Source organism: Mauremys reevesii, linkage group 14 (genome assembly GCF_016161935.1).
Source record: "Mauremys reevesii isolate NIE-2019 linkage group 14, ASM1616193v1, whole genome shotgun sequence".
NCBI classification, from domain to species: Eukaryota; Metazoa; Chordata; order Testudines; family Geoemydidae; genus Mauremys; species Mauremys reevesii.
The window spans coordinates 10,505,534-10,527,724 of record NC_052636.1 but is presented as its reverse complement, the minus strand read 5'-3'; the positions used below and the strand labels follow the sequence as shown (position 1 = coordinate 10,527,724).

At 47.3% G+C, this 22,191-nt stretch overlaps 1 non-coding gene and 1 pseudogene across 1 annotated transcript; one reads left to right on the top strand and one right to left on the bottom strand.

The window, feature by feature from the left end:
- Window positions 1-22,191, top strand: part of LOC120381919 — a 480,690-nt pseudogene that overhangs the window by 313,988 nt on the left and 144,511 nt on the right.
- TRNAG-UCC lies at window positions 3,893-3,964 on the bottom strand. The gene has a single exon. It is a non-coding gene; the product is annotated as a tRNA-Gly (tRNA).

The following is a 22,191-nucleotide window of genomic DNA, read 5'->3' as shown; positions in this document are numbered from 1 at the left end:
GCTCCTTGCAGCCCAGGAGAAGCGGGGTTCTGGGGGGAAGGAAAAGCAGCAATCGCGAGGCTGAGTGGGCTCCTTTCTGGCCGAGATGGTGGGTCTGGGAGTTGCCTGTAAGCCATAAGTGGACTTGGTGCAGTGAAAACCGCTGCTCCATTCTGGCTGACCTGGGGGAGCCATTAATGACTTGGGAGTGGGGGCAGGGTGCTGGCTGTGAGCAAATGGGATCCAGGAAGCCCCAGCCTGCCCCTCCAGGGGCCCAGTCTTCTTCTTCTCTCCTGCCAGGGGGAGCCTGCCCAGCATGCGCTGCAGCTTGAGCATTAAGCCTTCCTGTGGCATAACCGAACTACGGCCTAGTGTAATAAGATGTAAAGTTTAGATTGTGAATTTAGCTTTAATTTTCATGGTAACTTACTTTGATCTTTTATGCCTACCACTTATAATCCTTAAAACTCCATCTTTCCGTAGTTAATAAATCTGTTTTATGAAACTGGAGTATTTTGCTTGAAGTTCTTGGGAAATCTCAGCTCCATTACAGGGCTGGTTCATGTACTATTCACAGTGAGGGAGGGGTGGACCCTGCGTAATAAACTCACTATTGTGTCCTACAGGAGGCCTGTGATACGCAGGGGGTCAGATTAGATGCTCTAATGGTCTCTTCTGGCCATAAAGTCGACTAATTTCTGAAAAACTGAGTGTAGCATTGGGAGCAGCGTCTGATGTTTCCCTGTCTAGCCGGCTTGCTGCCTAGAACGAACGCTCCTTGAGTGGGGTGATCCACAGGGAGTAGCTCAAACCTCCAAAGTGCCTGGCCAGGGGCAGGACATTGGCACAGCAAGGGAGGGGTGTGGCAGTGACATCACAAAGGCCTTTGGCAGGACCTCAGCCTATTGGTCCAAGGTGGTGGGGAGGTGGTGACCTCACAGAGAGATGCTGACATCAGCCAGGCAGGACAGGGGCGAGGGGCCAGGGAAACCTCAGAGACCCCTGTGGCTTTGCTTCAGCAAGTCTCCTTCTCTGGGTCTCTCTTTGAGGACTGAGAGAGTATTCGGGTTCACGGACGTGAGCGCCAGGAGGAACCTCTTTCGAGTTTTCTCCTTCCCTTTTAGTGATTTTACTAGAAAACAGCCGTCCCTGTTTAGAAGGTAAGAGCCTCCTGGAGGTTTGAAACCTGTTCAGTCTGATCCATCTGGTGACAGTTGAATTCTAGGCATGGAAAACACGAGCTTAAGGAGGCAGAATTTTATTCTGCACCTGGGATTTTGTCCCTTAGAATCACTGGGGACATAAGGGTTTGTCCTTTTTGTTTCACCTCTTGCTCCATCCACTGTCTGATCCCTCTTTTCTCTTCATCTCTTGCTTCCTTTGTCCTTTCTCCTGTTCCCCTCCCAACACCAGGTTTTTTTCTCCTGCTGATAACAGCTCACATTAACTGATCACTCTTGTTATAGTGTGTGTGGCAACACCCATTTTTTCACGTTCTCTGTGTGTATATATATCTTCCTACTGTATTTTTAACTGCATGCATCCGATGAAGTGGGTTTTAGCCCACAAAAGCTTATGCTCAAATACATTTGTTAGTCTCTAAGGTGCCATATGTTCTCCTTGTTTTTTTTGCAGATAAATTAATGGAGGTTAAGTCCATTAATGGATATTAGCCAGGATGGGTAAGGAATGGTATCCCTAGCCTCTGTTCATCAGAGGATGAAGATGGATGGCAGGAGAGAGATCACTTGATCATTACCGGTTAGGTTCACTCCCTCTGGGGCACCTGGCATTGGCCACTGTTGGCAGACAGGATATGGGGTTGGATGGACCTTTGGTCTGACCCAGTATGGCCATTCTTATGTTCTTATGAAGGGAGGGGCACAGCCTTGTGATGGAGTTTCTGTAGTGTAGTGGTTATCACATTTGTCTAACACCCAAAAGGTCCCTGGTTCAAAGTCAGGCACAAACATGATGGCTTCATTTTCTCAGCTTCTAGTGGCCTGTCCCTGCTGTTGTAGGAACAGCAGTGATTTCTATGCTCCAAAGGTCTGTTATCCTTCCCCCTCTCCCCTCACTTTTGTCTCCTCTCCCTCTCTGAATGCCTGTGAAGTGGCTTTTCCCCACCCCTCCCTCCTGCAATGCTTGTGGGATGAATGGGCTGGTTGAAGATCAGAAGAGCTTCCAGGTAGACAAGGTGTCTGGGACTCTCATTAGGCAGCACTCACACACCCAGAGCAGGGACACTGCATGGACACTGGCTGAGGTGGAGTGTGACCCACGGATGCAGCCAAGTCATCTCCAGTCGCAGGCCATGAGGAGCAGGTCCTTAAAAGGGGAAGGGGCCCTGTGCTCAGGAGTCACTCACAAGCTTGTACCTCCAGTGAATGCCCTTCACCCCGACCGCCTGGCCAGTGGTTCGCTGTGTTACATTCCATCGCGCCTCGGGAAGACTTACCTTCATCGCACCGTCCATCGCGGCGCTGGGGGACACTTACCTTGCAAAATCCTGACATCTCCAGTGCCGAGCCAGTCCTGGGAGCGTGAGTATGGGAGTGTGAGTGTGACCCCACCTTCTTTTGAGCTTAGCTATCAATATAACAAATGTGCTGCTTTCTACCAAAGTCTGGGGGGTCATTAGTCCTCCCTACACTTAGTAGCTGGCCCAATTTTGGGTAACACCAGCGATAACCCCTACCCCTGCAGGACAGAGGGTGGTGAAATGAACTGAGAAAAAGCCTTGGCCTCAGCAGGGGAAAGCTAGAGGATCTGTGCGAGTCACCTTTTGGAGCCTTGTGGCTTGGCCTCCTCTGCCCTGGGAGGTTGGCTGGTGGAGGCCGGCTCTTCCTGCTGGCCTCCTCTGCGTGACTTGCCAAAGGAGGAAGTGAGGCGGGAATGGGGGAAAAGAGGAAAGTCGAGCTGAGGAAGGCAGGGCAGAAGCTAAGCGCCTCAGTGCGGCTCAGTGGGGTTAGTAGAGCGTCACCATTCGTTCTGAAAAGCCTGGGGAGGTGCGGTTTGGCTGCTGGGAGGCAGAATCCTGTGCCTGCCTCTTGGCTTCCCAGGGGTGGCTACTTGGATCCCAGGAGAGGAAGGATGGTTCTGGTGAAAGGATGACAAGCAAAGCTCTGGGAGGAGATTTGGGTGTGGGGTGCGGGCTCTGTGCTGGGGGAGGGGGTTGGGGTGCAGCGGGGGTGGTGCTTACCCCGGGCACTGCAGCTCCCAAAGTGACCGGTACACACAACCCTCCAGCAGCAGCTCCTAGGTGGGCAGGGCCAGGGGGTCTCCATGCACCACTGCCTGCAGGCGCTGACCCCTGAGCTCCCATTGGCTGCAGTTCCTGGCCAATGGGAGCTGCAGAGTTGGTACTCAGGGTGGGGCAGCACATAGAGACACTCCCCCCGCCCCAGGGGATGCTGGGACATGCCAGCCACTTCTGGGAGCGGCACGGAGGGACGGAGGCAGAGTGGGCAGGGAGTCACCTTAGTGCTGCTGGCACATCTCTGCACACCCGTTGTGGGGGGAGGGGAGCAGAGGGCCTCCATGTGCTGCCTGGGGTAGGGGCAGAGCACGGAGCTGCCTCCCCTCCCTGGTCTATTCCAGGAGTGGGTGGGTGGGGTCTTTTGGCCTGCCAGGTGCAGCAGGTCAGACAAGATGATCACACTGCTCCCTTCTGACCTTAAAGGTTCTGAGTCTAACAGGGAGAGGGAAGTAAAGGATTTTTTTTTAAATATAAACCAAACATCATAATACCTGGATGACTCCAACTGCTCATTTTACAGTCTTGCCCCTTTCTTTGTCCCCTGTGTGTTTAATGATCTGGTAGGATGTGGGACATTGATTCTCTTATTCCCTTGGTAAAGCTGTACAGTGACTGAAACTTAACCAATTCCCATGAGAGGAAACATCACATCCCTGCATTGGCCAGGAATTGAACCCAGGTCAACTGCTTGGAAGGCAGCTATGCTCACCACTATACCACCAAGGCAGCTGGTGAAAGTCCCTGATTTTTCACACTTGGTGTCTGGTCACCCTACTGCTCAGTGTGAGGCGAATGTCTCTGTGCTCTCTGCCGTTTATGGTGGGGAGTTTCCCCACTGATAACATTTCTTGCTGGGTCGGGGAGGGGAGAGAGAAGAGGGGTTTTCTCTGTTTCATTCCTCTCCATTTTCTGTTCCTTCCCGTCCCTTCCAGGGTCCTCCCTTATAATACAAAATAATAATAATTGGAGATATACCAATCTCCTAGAACTGGAAGGGACCTTGAAAGGTCATTGAGTCCAGCCCCCTGCCTTCACTAGCAGGACCAATTTTTGCTCTAGGTGGCCCCCTCAAGGATTGAGCTCACAATCCTGGGTTTAGGAAGCCAATGTTCAAACCACTGAGCTATCCCTCCCCCTTTCCATTTCAGACTGTGCAGTGACACCCTCCCAGCACCCAGGACTTTGGAGCCTCTGCAGCAGCACGATCCCATGAGATCCTCAGTGACCAAGTGTCTTTTCCAACTTCTAGGAGACCCCAGCTTGAGACTAAAGGAAGCTCTCCTCCTTCCTGAGGATCCTCTCTCCCTTCCTGGAGATCAAGATCATGAAGCCTCTGCCTTGCCTCCTGGGTCTGAATTAATGTCCCATTTCCCACTATCTGCTCAAAAGAAACAAGTTTCTAACCCAGGTGAGCAGAGTTAATTCAGTTCTCAGCTGGAATCCTTCACCAACATTCCTTAGGAGATACAGACTCTCTGTGACACAAACTGACTGGGGTTCATCTCTGCAGGTCCCCAATGGGGAAGGAAAGACACTGAGGGGAAAGGAAGATAGGCAGAAGGAGTCAAATTTGGGCAGTCCCCAGAGCCAGTTGATTGAGTGGCCCTGGAGTCAGCCACTGTGGCCACTGCAGAAGTCACAGAGGTTGCAGGAAGTCACAGAATCCATCACTTCCACCACCTCCATGACAGACACGGAGACAAACCCCTCCCTGCTGTGACTGCAGTTCCTGGAAGGAAAGAGAAGAACAAGAAAGTGAAAAGAGAAAGAAAAAGAGAGATTCCCTGTCACCTCTCTCCCTGCTGCCTCCCCCCTTGTATTCTGTAACCTCATTTCACTGGTTTCCCTGTGCTGGTGCCATGGGGGTGTGTCATAGGTCTTCTCCCCCACTTGGAGCTGTTGGGTTCCAAGATGGGGACCTGCATGGACTCCTCTAAACTAAAATCCTAGTTTAGATCTGGTTCTCGCTGCCACCAGTTAAGTTTAAAGTGGGTAACACACTGCCTGTCCCCAAACTTCCCCTGGGGAACCCAGATTCAAACCCCTTGAATCTCACCAGAGAGAAACAGCCAGTTCCCCTCCCCCACTTCCCTCTCTCCAGCCTGCTCCAGAGAGATTACACCCCGAGTCAAATCCTTGACTCAACACAAAGAGGGACTCACCTCTCCCTCCCCTTCCCTAGTCCTGGAAAGAGATACCTTGATTCAAACTCCTTGAATCAAACAAAGAGGGATTCACTTTTCCCCCTCCCCTTCCCCTGAAAATCCAAACAAGGGAAGAAATCAATCAAGTTCTAAAAAGAAAAGATTTTATTAAAGAAAGAAAAAAAAGTACACTCTCTCTGTATTACCAGGATGCAAAAATACAGGGTCTAACTTATAAAAACTGGAGCGACTTCCCCTCCCTCCTTCTCAGAATAATCCAAGTAACAGCAACAGAACTAAAGATATTTCTCCAGCAAACACACAATTGCAAATATAGAAAGCAACTCAAAAGACTAATCCGCCTTTTTAACTAATACTCACTATACTGGGTAGTAGGAAATAGTCCAGGAGAACTTGGAGACATGTCTGGCCTCTCTTAGATCCAAAGAGAGCACACAACTCAAACAAAGAACACAGACAAAGCCTTCCTCCACAGAGATTTGAAACTATCCTGTCCCTTGATTGGTCCTCTGGTCAGGTGTTCCTCAGGTTACTGAGCTTGTTAACCCTTTACAGGTAAAAGAGACTTTAACCCTTAACTATCTGTTTATGACAGGGTGACACTAGAGTTCTGGGGATTTGGGGGACTCTTCATTTCTCAACATTTCACACAAAATTTGTCTTTGGGCTGAAATTTCTCCTGTTAGGCCTCTCAGTCAGAGCTGTACCCCACCCTGTTTGCGCGGGGGGGGGAGGGGGAGAGGGGAGATGTAAATTGCAGAGTAGGCAGAGAAGTCGCCCATAAAGGGTCATATTGATCTGGTGACTGGTTCTGACCGGGGTCACACGTCCTCTGACACAGGCTCATCACAGGTGTTCAGAGAGACAGGTAGTTGCGGGTTTTCCAGTGTCAAGTCTGAACTTTGATTCTAACAATGTGCGTTGAAATATCAAGGGGATCTCCACATACCTGATCTCTTCCCCCTCCCCTTTTTTTGTATTAATTTTTATTTTGACGTGTTTGGCTTAACCGTGATCGTCTCTTTCCCCACCTGTATTGCAATTTGGGGGTTATGTTTATTGTGCCTCCCTTTTGTTCATGTCATTATAATTGTAACAGCAAAGGAACCTGCAGGAGCAAAAACTGACTCAAAACTTCATTTCCCCATCATGCCGGAACATCCTACAAACAGCTCACGCAGCTGGAATCATAACACGCAAGGCCAGGGGATGGGAGATGCAGGTTTCCAAGTGTTCTGTCTTTCCCAGATGACACATTCCAGCCCCTTGTGTGCCTCCATCCTGTACGACCTGCTGGACTTCGACACATTTATTGTCTCATTCTATAGATAATGTGATTGTAACACAATGTGACTGAAATGAAACCACTTCCAGATGAGGAAACAACAGAAGAGAAAAGCCATTATTGCACTGGCTTGGAATCAAACCCAGATCAACTGCTTGGAAAGCACCTACGCACACCACTATACCACCACTGCGTCTGGCAGGAGTAGCTTTCCTGCAGGCTCTGTGCTGGTAAAGGGGATGACACATGACCACAGAGTTAGTGAGTAGGGTGGATGGGCTGGAAGCTGCCTGACCCCGGGAGCAGAGTTACCATCCCAGAGTGACTGAAAGGGGGCAAAGGTGAAAACAGATCTCACTGGGAGCTGGCCCCACACCTGCCCTGCCCCTAGGAGAGGGGAACTGAAGCTCAACTTCAATCACAGAAAAATCTTCCCTGAGAAGGAAGGGGACAGCTTGTTTTAAAGACCAGTTTTGTGTTTGTTCCTGCTACATACGGAGGGGCTGGGTAGTGCTGATTCCAGCCCCCAGACTCTGGGAGGATAAGGAACAAATTCAGGCTGCCAGTGATCTGCAGGAGGGAGAATATCTTTTGACAGTGACGGATGCCTCGTCCTAAAGGCCTTTGTCTGCCCCCTTCCAGTGACTGTTTGGCACAGGAATGCAGCCCCCCACTCCTGGGTCTCTCCTGGGGAAATAATGTTTCTGTGCAAAACACCAAAGCTTTTAACAGAAAGGAAGAAAAGGAAATAGCCACATGATGGGACTAGCACATAAGGAATGAAGCACAAGATCCTTCTCCCCTGTGCATTGACTTTTAACCTTGTTTGTGGTGGTGCTGTATCCATGTTGGTCCCAGGGGTCCTCTGGGGCGCCGGGCATTGGCCACTTTCGGGAGAGTGGGCTAGATGAACTGGTCTGACTCAGTGTGGCTGTTCTTATGTTCTAACTGCTGGTTATGGAGGAGACGACCTTCCAGGCTACACAGAACTGAAGAAGGGTGCTGGGTTAGCTCCACAGCTTGTCTCTTTCACCAACAGAGGTTGGTCCTCTGCAAGCTCTTACCCTCACCCGCCTTGTCTCTCCTGGACTCTGAAAAGTGTTTTCTCTCCACTCCCCTTGGAAAGAAGTTAAGTTTTCCCTTTGGGCAACTATCAGGCTGAAGCAATTGTATTGATTGTGACACTAGAATAGAAGATTTATTATAAATAAATGAGTCTAGACCTGAGGTTCTGGTTTTCACATTGGTTTTTCTAACTCAGTTCCCAGTTCTCTTCTAGAAAGGCCTCCAGGACGCCTGCCCAGCCCAGCAAAAGTGGCAAGGAGAAAGCCCACACTGCTGCTCTTTCAGGTAGTTGAAGGCAGCTATCAAACCCCCCTCACTCACTCAGTCCCCAGTCTGTGGCAGTGCATAGGATTCTTCCATCCTAAGTGCAGGACTCTGCATTTCTCCTTGTTGAACCTCCTCAGATTTCTTTTGGCCCAATCCTCCAATTTGTCTAGGTCACTCTGGACCCAAACCCTGTCCTCCAGCGCTTGGATTCTTTACATGCTTTCACAGAGCAAAGAGCACATGTTCCATGATTTCATAGGGCAGAGTTTTATGCTATCGGGAGCTTTCCCTGTGTGAATTTGACAGGTGGATCAACACAGAGACACAGTGTGACCCTTCTGAGGGTGCTGAGGGCTGTGAGTCTCCTTGTTGCCACCTGCCACAAGGAAGAGGGAGTTTTGCATTTGGCAGCTGGATGTTAGTGACCAAACGCACCAGCCTGCTGGAAATCAAGGACCCTCCTCTGAGCTACAGCAGCCACCTTAACCCTTGAGTTCCTTCAATGTGTCCCCTCTGGGTCCAGCCCAGATCACCAGATACTCGGTGAAATCCCAGATCCTCTCTTCCCCAAGTATCCCAGGTTACTAGTTTCACTGAGGACCATTGCTACTGTATCTCACACAGCACCTGAGTACAGTTATCGAACAAGCAAAAAATTTATTTCACAATGGATAGAGATTTAAACAAAAACATGAGTGATGGAAACCAACTGTTACCACTAAACAAAGGCAGAAAATGATAGAATAGAAAGGCCAGAACAAAAAACAGAGAGAGGAACAATAAGATACTAAAAGGACAATGGTTGGAACTCTCCCTTTCTCTCAGTTTTTGGATTGATGGGTACTAGAGCTGTAGCAACAGTTGAGGAACCAGGGTAAATTAAATCTAATTAACTTTTCAAGATTAGCCATCATTTCCTGTACGACTAAAAAAAACACAAAAACAAGACAACTTTCAGTTTTCCAAAATAATTCACATTATCACACAGTCTCTTACTCTTTAACCAATAACTTCACCTATAATTTCATTTTAATTGGTAACAACAACATATTCAAAGCTCACAAATTCTTTTCATATATGTTAGGGCTTGGCTACACTTGAGAGTTGCACCTCTGGGAGTTACAGTGCTGGTTGTGCAGCTGTGTAGGAACAGCGCTGGTGTGTGGCCACACTCACAGCTACCAGCGCTGCAGTGTGGCCACATTTGCAGCACTGTTGGGAGTGATGCATTATGGGCAGCTATCCCAGCATTCAAGTGCCAGCAACCTGCTTTTCAAAAGAGGGGGGTGGGGTGTAGTGTGACAGGGAGCGGGGGAGGGAGAGAGAGAGAGACAGTGTGTGGATTTTTTGAGCCGACACTGTGTATTAGCTCCCTGCCCTGAAAATCAGAAAATTTTCCAAACCCCTTACTCTGCAAACAGCCTGCAGACCAGATAAGAAGCACGGACTTCCCCCCCCCCCCCCCGTTTCTCTCATCAAACACTCAACCCCTGTGAATGAGGTAGGCAGGGGGTTCTCTCATTTGATTGTTCACAGTCACTTACAGATTGATCACAGCAAACAGGAGCTGTGTTTGTTTAGATAAGAAGCTCCCGAGTTCACAACAAAACAAAGAGAGGCTGCATAACAAAACAAAAGAGAGTAATTTACTTTAAAGCATTCTGGGATATCTCCTAATACCCTGGAGGCCAACAACAGCGCTGGTGTGTGTCCACACTTGATGAGCAGCGCTGGATCACCAGCGTTGCACTCGTTATACCCCAAGCAGACCAGGTGTTCAGCCAGCGCTGCAGCCAGGGAGTTGCAGCACTGGATGTGCCTTGCAGGTGTGGACAGTTACTAATTGCAGCACTGGAAAGCCTCCACCAGCACTGCAACTCACAAGTATAGCAAGCCCTTAGTTTGCTTTTAATCCCCATTGCCAATAACTGAACCCTTGTTCTTATTGTGGTTTGTCCCAACGTCGGTCCCAACCACTTCTGTGAGTTCATATATCTCAGGATCTTCAGCCACGTGTGTTGGTAGAAGGGGTCTTCTATGTCGGAATGTTTGCATTATGGAGAAAAATACCTCTCTTTTCACACTTTTTAATCTTTCAAAGTAGGAGGAGGTAGAGAAGTAATGTAAATGCATAAAAACAAGAGAAACCTCTCTGGTCTACACTAAAGACATTTATCAGGATAACTATATTGCTTAGGGGTGTGAAAAATCCACACAGCTGAGCAATGTAGTTACACAGCCCTAACCCCCTGTGTAGATAGTGCTACATGAGCGGGAGAACTTCTCCTGCCAACATAGCCACCGCCGCTTGCAGGGGCTGGACTAATCAAGTCCGATGGGAGAAATCTCTCTCATTGGCTTACAGCATCTGTTATAGCAGTGCTACAGCAGCGCAGCTACATTGGTGCAGCTGTGCCAACATCAGCTTAATTGTGTAGCCACAGCGTCAGACACAAAACCATAGAATCAGGACTCAACATGTGTGTATCTGGAAGTCTGAAATTGGAGGCTGGCAAATGCGTTGCCTCATTGGTTACCATCATTTCTACAGCCTGAAAGTCCTTGTTACCCAATCAGGCAGCCAGTTTGGGATCCACAGGGAAGGACTGTCCTATGAAGCACTCTCTTTGCATCCAAACAGTGAAGGATGACTGTTCTCAATCTAACCCTGGCATACTTTGGAAGTGTAATCAGTGACACTGAACTAGGAAGTGGAGTTGTACAAACAATTTTCCTTGGGTCACCATAGCTTCCTTTACTGGGGTGGAAACCAAGAACTGAGTGTGGAATCTTTCAACCTCAGCTCTTTCCAAATCCTTGGTTTTGGATAGGGTAGATTTACACTTCTCTGAAGAAGAATACTTTACAAAACCACTTAAAATCTCAGCAGTGTTAATGAGGAATGGCTTCCTGAAACATGCCCAGCTTTTCTTTAATTCAGTGGCACAGGTTCAGGGAAGGGACTGGATACAGGCCTGGATCAGAATCTTCGTTAGTTACCAGAGCCGGAGATTCTATTCAAACATGGCTATTTTGCTGACGCTATTACATTTTCAACACTGGTTTCATTTTATACACATCTTTAGCACCTACAAAAGGATAAATTCAACCAAAAACTTCACTTCTATTTCCTCAACATCTGTGTCATGAAGGGCTGCATTTCCCATACCATAGGATTAGCTAGGAGAGATCTTCTGTAGGGCCTGGGTTACAAATGGTCTGGGAACCAGACACACGGGCATTTTGCCTAGTTCAAAACCACTTACCATGGAATTCTCTTCCCAGATCATTAAGGCAATATTGTCTCCAAACAACTGAAATACACTGTGATCAGATGCACTTCCTTCAGTTAGTTGGGGTTCTGCTGTTGTTCACCATTTCTGAGTGGAGATTTTAAATCACTGCTGTTTCTTTGTGAGCCTGTCCAGTAAATTAGAGAGTTCTCTCCTGTTGATAGAACTGCACTTCAACTTTCTCCATGTCATCATGGAGGGATGGGGAAAAAGCAAAGCTGAAATCATAATTGAGGAGTTTAGCAAAGGGTCATTGTCTTAAATTCTTCAATAAATCTGAGCTACATCCTATCAAGCAGAACTAATATCCAATTGGGTGACCAAACAGCCTTCAGGAAAGATAGAAACCCACATCACAGAGAGACAATACATGACAAAGAAAGTGTCAAGTGAAATTCCAGAGCAGGTTACATCTGATTATTCAGAATTGGGACAAGAGAGTCTCCCATCACATTCTCCTCTGATCCATTCAAACCTGCTTCCCTCATCCCTGTCTCAATAGTCAGTTATGTTATTTACAAATGTTTTAGTATCCTAGCATGCCCATAATGAGGGAAAAACAGCCCTCTTGCTAGAAGTGGATTTACAATAGATGGAACCTGGAATTTAAACTCTAAATGATCACACTGTATTTGGGATCCATTTGAATTCCCCTCCCAGGTCTTTGACACTTTCATCTCCAGTCATAGCAACTCTGATATAGGATTAAAGAAGTCAAAACATCATCTGCAAGCACAGACAACGGAGAATGCTTCATCACATGACACTTTGAGAAGTGGATGGATAGAATGTGACGAAGATAAACTCTACCTGGCTCAGGCAAAGGTAACAGTTCTGCAGTGAAGGGGAAGGAGGGAATCTTTGAGTCACCCCATCTCCTTCTAGTGTCACAGAAGCTGTAATTATACTTTTTTCCTGCTCCTGTCCTCTTCATTTACATATAATTTGAAAAATTCCCAACATAACTGCTCTTCAGCACAACCCAGAGCAACGTGAGAACAACTGGCAAGGATACAATCTGTATCACTGGTGATTCTAACAATAACTTTGCAATAGGAGGAATGGTATAAACGTGATGCTCCCTGGTTCCTCATAGGAAGGGCACACTCCAGTTACTTGTGGGACAATAGAAAGGACAAATAGGTCCATCTCAAAAGAGGGCGAACTGCAAAAGGCAAAAATGGGCCACTCATCTGGACAAGCTGAGGGATAACGGTGCTGCAAACAGTTCAAAGAGCTTTAAAAGTTACTATGTGGGAATCAGGAAAAGTATTAAAAAACAAAGTATTGATAGCCCTAGAGATTTTTACAATGTTGATCTCTCTTGCAGAGTCTCTGATGGCTAACATGGGCTGAGTGCCAAGAGAAGGTTTTCCCACACTCACTGCATTCATAGGGCCTCTCCCCCGTGTGAATTCTTTGATGGCTAATAAGGTGCGAGCTGCGATTGAAGGTTTTCCAGCACTCACTGCATTCGTAGGGTCTTTCCCCTCTGTGGATTGTTTGATGACGAATAAGGTGCGAGCTGCGACTGAAGGTTTTACAACACTCAAGGCATTCATAGGGTCTTTCCCCTGTGTGGATTCTCTGATGAACAGAAAGGGCTGATATTTGAGTGAAGCTTTTCCCACACTCACGGCATTCGTAGGGTCTTTCCCCTGTGTGGATCCTCTGATGTTTAGAAAGGGCTGAGCTGTCAGTGAAGCTTTTCCCGCACTCACTGCATTCATAGGGCCTCTCATCTGTGTGGATTCTCTGATGAACAGAAAGGGCTGATCTTTGAGTGAAGCTTTTCCCACACACTCTGCATTCATAGGGCCTCTCATCTGTGTGGATTCTCTGATGAACAGAAAGGGCTGATCTTTGAGTGAAGCTTTTCCCACAGTCTCTGCACTCATAGGACCTGTCATCTGTGTGGATTCTCTGATGACAAGAAAGGGCTGATCTGTTAGTGAAGCTTTTCCCACACTCTCGGCATTCATAGGGCCTTTCCCCCGTGTGGATTCTCTGATGTTGAGAAAGGGCTGAACTCTTAGTGAAGCATTTTCCACACTCACAGCATTTATACGGCCTCTCCCCCGTGTGAATTCTTTGATGGCTAATAAGGTTTGAGCTGCGATTGAAGGTTTTCCCGCACTCACTGCATTCGTAGGGTCTTTCCCCTCTGTGGATTGTTTGATGACTAATAAGGTGCGAACTGCGATTGAAGGTTTTCCCACACTCAGGGCATTTGTAGGGCCTCTCCCCTGTGTGGATTCTCAGATGAACAGAAAGGCTTGATCTGTGAATGAAGTTTTGCCCACACTCAGTGCATGTATTTTTTCTCTTTTGCCTAAGGATTTCCTGTTGTGTTGTGGTTTCCATGAGGACCTTCTGAGTTCCCCAACAGGAAATAAATTTACCCAATTTCTCCCCTGGCTGGTTTCCTTGCTCTCTTTCTGGTCTGTGCTGAATCTCCCAGGAGTTTCCCTGCTCAGGACTCCTGGACACATTCCTTTTCGATCTTTGTGATAATGCTCCGTGTTTATCCACTTGCTCAACATTTTTCTGCTGAGAATTGCGCTCCTCTTTCTCACGGACCATTGCATCATCTGCTGTGACAGAGACAGACACCTCAAACAGGGATGGAACAGGAAAGACCAAACCAAAACAAGTGCTGGAGGGAGGTCAAATAAAAATCAGGAGCTGAACTCCCCCAAACTCTTCCCACAAACAATCCAGGAAGTGTAGGGGACAATTTCCTGGTGCAACTGCTGGAGGAACCAACTAGGGGAAAAGCTCTTCTTGACCTGCTGCTCACAAACAGGGAAGAAATAGTAGAGGAAGCAATAGTGGATGGGAACCTGGGAGACAGTGACCATGAGGTGGTCGAGTTCAGGATCCTGACACAAGGAAGAAAAGAGAGCAGTAGAACAGAGACCCTGGACTTCAGAAAACCAGACTTCGACTCCCTCAGGGAACTGATGGGCAAGGTCCCCTGGGAGAATAACATGACGGGAAAAGGAGTCGAGGAAAGCTGGCTGTATTTTAAAGAATCCTTATTGAGGTTGCAGGAACAAACCATCCCGATGTGTAGGAAGAAAAGTAAATATGGCAGGCGACCAGCTTGGCTTAACAGTGAAATCCTTGCTCGTCTTAAACACAAAAAAACAGCTTACAAGAAGTGGAAGAGTGGACAAATAACCAGGAGGAGTATTAAAGTATTGCTCAGGCATGCAGGAGTGAAATTAGGAAGGCCAAATCACACTTGGAGTTGCAGCTAGCCGGAGATGTTAGGAGTAACAAGAAGGGTTTCTTCAGGTATGTTAGCAACAAGAAGAAAGTCAAGGAAAGTGTGGGGCCTTGCTGAATGAGGGAGGGAACCTAGAGACAGAGGATGTGGAGAAAGCTAGTGTACTCAATGCTTTTTTTGCCTCTGTCTTCACAGACAAGGTCAGTTCCCAGACAGCTGTACTCTGCAGCACGGTATGGGGAGGAGGTGACCAGCTCTCTGTAGAGAAAGTAGTAGTTCGGGACTATTTAGAAAAGCTGGATGAGCACAAGTCCATGGGGCCGGATGCACTGCATCCGAGGGTGCTAAAGGAGTTGGCTGATGAGACTGCAGAGCCATTGGCCATTATCTTTGAAAAATCATGGTGATCGGGGGAGGTCCCGGATGACTGGAAAAAAGCTAATGTAGTGCCCATCTTTAAAAAAGGGAAGAAGGACGATCCAGGGAACTACAGGCCAGTCAGTCTCACCTCAGTCCCTGGAAAAATCATGGAACCAATTCTGAACCACTTAAAGGAGGGGAAAGTGATCAGGAACAGTCAGCATGGATTCACCAAGGGCAAGTCATGCCTGACTAACCTAATTGCCTTCTATGATGAGATAACTGGCTCCGTGGATGAGGAGAAAGCAGTGGATGTGCTATTTCTGGACTTTAGCAAAGCGTTTGATACAGTCTCCCACTGTATTCTTGCCAGCAAGTTAAAGAAGTATGGGCTGGATGAATGGACAGTAAGGTAGATAGAAAACTGGCTAGAAGGTCGGGCTCAACGGGTAGTGATCAATGGTTCCATGTCTAGTTGGCAGCCAGTATCAAGTGGAGTGCCCCAAGGGTCGGTGCTGGGGCCGGTTTTGTTCAATATCTTCATTAACGATCTGGAGGATGGTGTGGACTGCACCCTCAGCAAGTTTGCAGATGACACTAAACTGGGAGGAGTGGTTGATACACTGGAGGGTAGGGATAGGATACAGAGGGACCTAGACAAATTAGAGGACTGGGCCAAAAGAAACATGATGAGGTTCAACAAGGACAAGTGCAGAGTCCTGCACTTAGGACGGAAGAATCCCATGCACTGCTACAGACTAGGGACCAAATGGCTGGGCAGCAGTTCTGCAGAAAAGGACCTAGGGGTTACGGTGGACGAAAAACTGAATATGAGTCAACAGTGTGCCCTTGTTGCCAAGAAGGCTAATGGCATTTTGGGTTGTATAAGTAGGGGCATTTCCAGCAGATCGAGGGATGTGATCATTCCCCTCTATTCAGCACTGGTGAGGCCTCATTTGGAGTACTGTGTCCAGTTTTGGGCCCCACACTACAAGAAGGATGTGGATAAATTGGAGAGAGTCCAGCGGAGGACAACAAAAATGATTAGGGGGCTGGAGCACATGACTTATGAGGAGAGGCTGAGGGAACTGGGATTGTTTAGCCTGCAGAAGAGAAGAATGAGGGGGCATTTGATAGCTGCTTTCAACTACCTGAAAGGGGGTTCCAAAGAGGATGGATCTAGACTGTTCTCAGTGGTAGAAGATGACAGAACAAGGAGTAGTGGTCTCAAGTTGCAGTGGGAGAGGTTTAGGTTGGACATTAGAAAAAACTTTTTCACTAGTAGGGTGGTGAAGAACTGGAATGGGTTACCTAGGGAGGTGGTGGAATCTCCTTCCTTAGATGTTTTCAAGGTCAGGCTTGACAAAGCCCTGGCTGGGATGATTTAGTTGGGTTTGGTCCTGCTTTGAGCAGGGGTTGGACTAGACACCTCCTGAGGTCCCTTCCAACCCTGAGATTCTATGATTCTATGATTCTAAATAAGAGAGAAGGAGGGGATCAATTCAGCCTTCACATCCCATCCAAATACGCAGGGGGAAGGGAGGAAGCTACTGCCTGGTGTCTGCTAGGATCTATAGGAAGCCATGAGCTATATTTACCCTGAGGATACGACCCCTGCTAGGGACAATAATGAACTGAGACACCTCCCCAAGGGCTTTGTAGGGCATCCCAGATGTTTCCTTCAGGCAGTTACAGATTCTGAGGTGGTTTAATGTTTCCTCACCTGTGCGGGGAGCTCTCAGGATCTCTCTTTCCTCTGAACCCTGGAGGTCTGGGACCCATGGCTCTTCCCCTTGTTCCAGCTGGGAGATCACATCAGGCTGGGTAACAGAAAACCCTGCTCAGATGAAAGAAAACAAAGGAATTCAGTTGATTTCATAAGACTTTGTCATAAAAAACATTCTATTAATTTAACTTCAGTGCTTAGTGTGACCTGGTGGGCCAGAGGCAGGTCTCACTGAAAATGCCAAGATCAGGGCAGGCTGAAAAAGGGATCACCCACTTGGGTTATCGAGAAGCTGAAAAAAGAAATCACACGGTCCCCTTTATTGCATCCCAGTTCTCTGACTCCTAATGAGCACTTAGGTCCAGTACAGTGAGAGGTTATTTCAAAACTCTGCTGACATAAACAAAATGATCTTCTGACCCCAAAGGTCAGCCACGTTACCAGGTCAGCATAGGTTTGGATCTTACCCAAAATACCACACAGCCAGCCAATCCTTAGCATCTAAACTAAAGGTTTAAACAAAAGAAAGAAAGTTAAATGGGAAAGCAGTCAGATACATTCCAAAATGGATATATCAGGTTCTTAGCAGTATTGGTGAGTTGCCGGTGTGAAAATCTGCCTGGAACACATCCACAGCTTGGATGGGTCATTCAGTCCTTTGTTCCAGGGTTCAGTTTGTAGAGAAGTTGCTCCAGAGGCAGGAAAGGGGATTGAAGATAAAATGGAGATGATGCAGCTGCCCTTTATATTCCTTTTGCTATGTGGCTTGTACTTCCTGTGTCCCAAACACAAGATTCACAGCATGTGGCATGGAAAAGCCTTGGAGTTCTCATTACACAGGCATATCCCGGCATGTCTTGCTGACTCAATAGGTGTATCCCCTTGGTCCTTTCCATGGGCTCATTGTACAGCTGATGACCCTCAATGGGCCATCAAACAGGCTAGGCAGTGTTGATGCCAATATGTCTGGGGGTGTCACCCAGAAACACTGCGCAAGTCTGGAAATACAGATATACCCTACATATCTATAACTCACAATACAAAGGTGATACAAACATAGAAACAAAATGATCATACTTGGAAAATCATAACATTTCCCCTGACACCTTACATGGCATATCTAGCATGATTCATTGCAATTTGATAATATTATATTATTTTATTATTAATATCAAAGTGTCTCACAATTCCATACAGTGTCACACTTGGTAAACCAGTGAATTTCCAGGACTAGTTCCCCAGGTCCTTGAAGATGCTGAACACTATGCTTATGAGGGATTGAAATACCCACATATCTACTGGGAACACACACACAGACACTGTCAGTCTATACCCCTATGTTCACTCTTCTAGAAAATTATGATCAATTTTGTACACAGTATGGCTTGTGAGGTATCATTTGAAAATGCATAATCTACTGAATATTATCCTCCTGTTAAAATGTGTAGTAACACTGTATGTAAAGTTATGAGATTTTACAGTATGAGATTACGGAAAAAGTTACAATTCTGGGGAACACCCACAGACCAGTTCCTCGGAAACAGCAAGGCAAACAGCTGGTCGAACAGCCATTCTCCTGCAGGGGGAAGGTGTGAAGAAGACATTTACAGTCCATCACAGGGACCTCTTGAAGCTGTTGTGGAAAACAACCACACGATTGATTTTGAATCAGCTCAGCCTGAGGCTCTTTTCTTGGTTAAAAGTGCACAGGGGGCGACAGCTATTGGAATACTGTCCCCCTGAGCTAAAAACCACACAAGGCTTTTAAAGCTTAAAACCACAATCAATGGCACATACGTTGCACGTTAATTTCCTTATTTGGAATATATTGCAAAATATGATGCAGGTCAAAAGCAAGCTGAACAATCAGTTTTCCATATTCGGCCTTTCCTGTTCTTGTTATTCCTAGTCTAGTTTGTGGTTTGACTTTTCTAACACTTCCACTGTGGTTACGTTTCACAAGCTCAGTTACTGCAAATCAGTGTGTTTGGGGACTTTCCACTTCACCTCCTTAGGCCCCTTATGCACACAAAGCCATTGTTCCCCAATTTGGGGGATTTTCCATTCCACTTTGCCTTTCTATGCCCTTTACACAGAGCAGCAAGCTCAGCTAATACTTCAGGCCTGCTAGCTTGACCAAAGCTCCAAAGCTCTTTCTGTACTTTCCCTCCCAATTCTCATATCTCCGACAGACAGCCTGGCACCATGACTCAGCTGAGAACTGAAGTTGTTTCTAGTACAAAGGACTGAGTTATAAAAAGAGGTGAGGAAAATGCTTCAGACTCTCTCTCTCCCCTTTCCCTCTGCTCGTGACAACTCCTGAAGAGCTGAACGTGGGAGGCAGGGGTGGGTTAGGTCGAGTCCTGGCTGAAAGGAAAACCAGCCTGTCTCAGCACATGGCGAGAGAAACATTTGCCTTGTTTCAGCTTGTTAACTTAGACATTAGTTTGTGTTTTATCTTGCATTTCTTTTGTAAAAAATTCTGAGCTTTATGCCTCATTATCTGTATCTTAAAATTTTTTTTGATTGTTAACTATCTTGTTTTATTCTTTATCTAACCAGTGTGTTTGTATTAAAGTGTGTTGGAAACTCCATCTGGGATAACAAGGCTGGCACATGTCATTTTCCACTGATGAAATGACAGACTTCATATGAGCTTGCGTTGTTCAGGAGTGTGCTGGACAGGGAAAGATGCACATTTCTGGGAGAAGTCTGGGAGCAGAGAATTTTCTGGGGTTCTCCTGTGCTGCACTGTAACTTGTGAGTCACTGATTTGCAGGTATCAGAGGGGTAGCCATGTTAGTCTGGTTCTGTAAAAGGAGCAAAGAAATCTGTGGCACCTTATAGACTAACAGACGTTTTGCAGCATGAGCTTTCGTGGGTGAATACCCACTTCGTCGGATGCAAGAGTGGAAATTTCCAGGGGCAGGTATATATAAGCAAGCAAGAAGCAAGCTAGAGATAACGAGGTTAGATCAATCAGGGAGGATGAGGCCCTGTTCTAGCAGTTGAGGTGTGAAAACCAAGGGAGGAGAAACTGGTTCTGTAATTGGCAAGCCATTCACAGTCTTTGTTTAGCCCTAAACTGATGGTGTCAAATTTGCAAATGAACTGGAGCTCAGCAGTTTCTCTTTGAAGTCTGGTCCTAAAGTTTTTTTGCTGGAGGATGGCCACCTTCAGATCTGCTATTGTGTGGCCAGGGAGGTTGAAGTGTTCTCCTACAGGTTTTTGTATATTGCCATTCCTAATGTCCGATTTGTGTCCATTTATCCTTTTCCTTAGAGACTGTCCAGTTTGGCCGATGTACATAGCAGAGGGGCATTGCTGGCATATGATGGCGTATATTACATTGGTGGACGTGCAGGTGAATGAACCGGTGATGGTGTGGCTGATCTGGTTAGGTCCTGTGATGGTGTTGCTGGTGTAGATATGTGGGCAGAGTTGGCATCGAGGTTTGTCGCATGGATTGGTTCCTGAGTTAGTTACTCTGGTGCGGTGTGCAGTTATTGGTGAGAATATGCTTCAGGTTGGCAGGTTGTCTGTGGGCGAGGACTGGCCTGCCACCCAAGGCCTGTGAAAGTGTGGGATCATTGTCCAGGATGGGTTGTAGATCCCTGATGATGCGTTGGAGGGGCTTTAGCTGGGGACCCTATGTGATGGCCAGTGGAGTCCTGTTGGTTTCTTTCTTGGGTTTATCTTGCAGTAGGAGGCTTCTGGGTACACGTCTGGCTCTGTTGATCTGTTTCCTTATTTCCTCATGCGGGTACTGTAGTCTTGAGAATGCTTGGTGGAGATTTTCTAGGTGCTGGTCTCTGTCTGCGGGGTTAGAGCAGATACGGTTGTGCCTCAGTGCTTGGCTGTAGACAATGGATCTTGTGATGTGTCCGGGATGGAAGCTGGAGGCATGAAGGTAGGCATAGCGGACGGTAGGTTTTCGGTATAGGGTGGTGTTAATGTGACCATCACTTATTTGCACCGTGGTGTCTAGGAAGTGGACCTCCCGTGCAGATTGGTCCAGGCTGAGGTTGATGGAGGGGTGGAAGCTGTTGAAATCGTGGTGGAATTTTTCCAGAGTCTCCTTCCCATGGGTCCAGATGAAGAAGATGTCATCAATGTAGCGTAGGTAGAGAAGGGGTGAGAGTGGACGGGAGCTGAGGAAGCGTTGTTCCAGGTCGACCATAAAAATACTGGCATATTGTGGGGTCATGCGGGTGCCCATAGCGGTGCCACTGATCTGGAGATATATGTTGTCATCAAATTTGAAATAGTTGTGTGTGAGGATAAAGGCACAGAGCTCAGCAACCAGTTGTGCTGTGGCATCATCAGGGATACTGTTCCTGACAGCTTGTATTCCATCAGTGTGTGGGATGTTTGTGTAGAGAGCCTCTACATCCATGGTGGCTAGGATGGTGTTTTCTGGACGGTCACCAATGCATTGTAGTTTCCTCAGGAAATGAGTAGTGTCACGGAGATAGCTGGGAGTGCTGGTAGCATAGGGTCTGAGCAGAGAGTCTACATATCCAGACAGTCCATCAGTGAGAGTGCCAATGCCCAAGATGATGGGGCATCCAGGATTTCCGGGTTTGTGGATCTTGGGATCCTAGACACCACGGTGCAAATAAGTGATGGTCACATTAACACCACCCTATACCGAAAACCTACCGACCGCTATGCCTACCTTCATGCCTCCAGCTTCCATCCCGGACACATCACAAGATCCATTGTCTACAGCCAAGCACTCAGGTACAACCGTATCTGCTCTAACCCCACAGACAGAGACCAGCACCTAGAAAATCTCCACCAAGCATTCTCAAGACTACAGTACCCGCACGAGGAAATAAGGAAACAGATCAACAGAGCCAGACGTGTACCCAGAAGCCTCCTACTGCAAGATAAACCCAAGAAAGAAACCAACAGGACTCCACTGGCCATCACATACAGCCCCCAGCTAAAGCCCCTCCAACGCATCATCAGGGGTCTACAACCCATCCTGGACAATGATCCCAAACTTTCACAGGCCTTGGGTGGCAGGCCAGTCCTCCCCCACAGACAACCTGCCAACCTGAAGCATATTCTCACCAATAACTGCACACCGCACCAGAGTAACTAACTCAGGAACCAATCCATGCAACAAACCTCGATGCCAATTCTGCCCACATATCTACACCAGCAACACCATCACAGGACCTAACCAGATCAGCCACACCATCACCGGTTCATTCACCTGTACGTCCACCAACGTAATATATGCCATCATATGCCAGCAATGCCCGTCTGCTATGTACATCGGCCAAACTGGACAGTCTCTAAGGAAAAGGATACATGGACACAAATCAGACATTAGGAATGGCAATATACAAAAACCTGTAGGAGAACACTTCAACCTCCCTGGCCACACAATAGCAGATCTTAAGGTGGCCATCCTCCAGCAAAAAAACTTTAGGACCAGACTTCAAAGAGAAACTGCTGAGCTCCAGTTCATCTGCAAATTTGACACCATCAGCTCAGGATTAAACAAAGACTGTGAATGGCTTGCCAATTACAGAACCAGTTTCTCCTC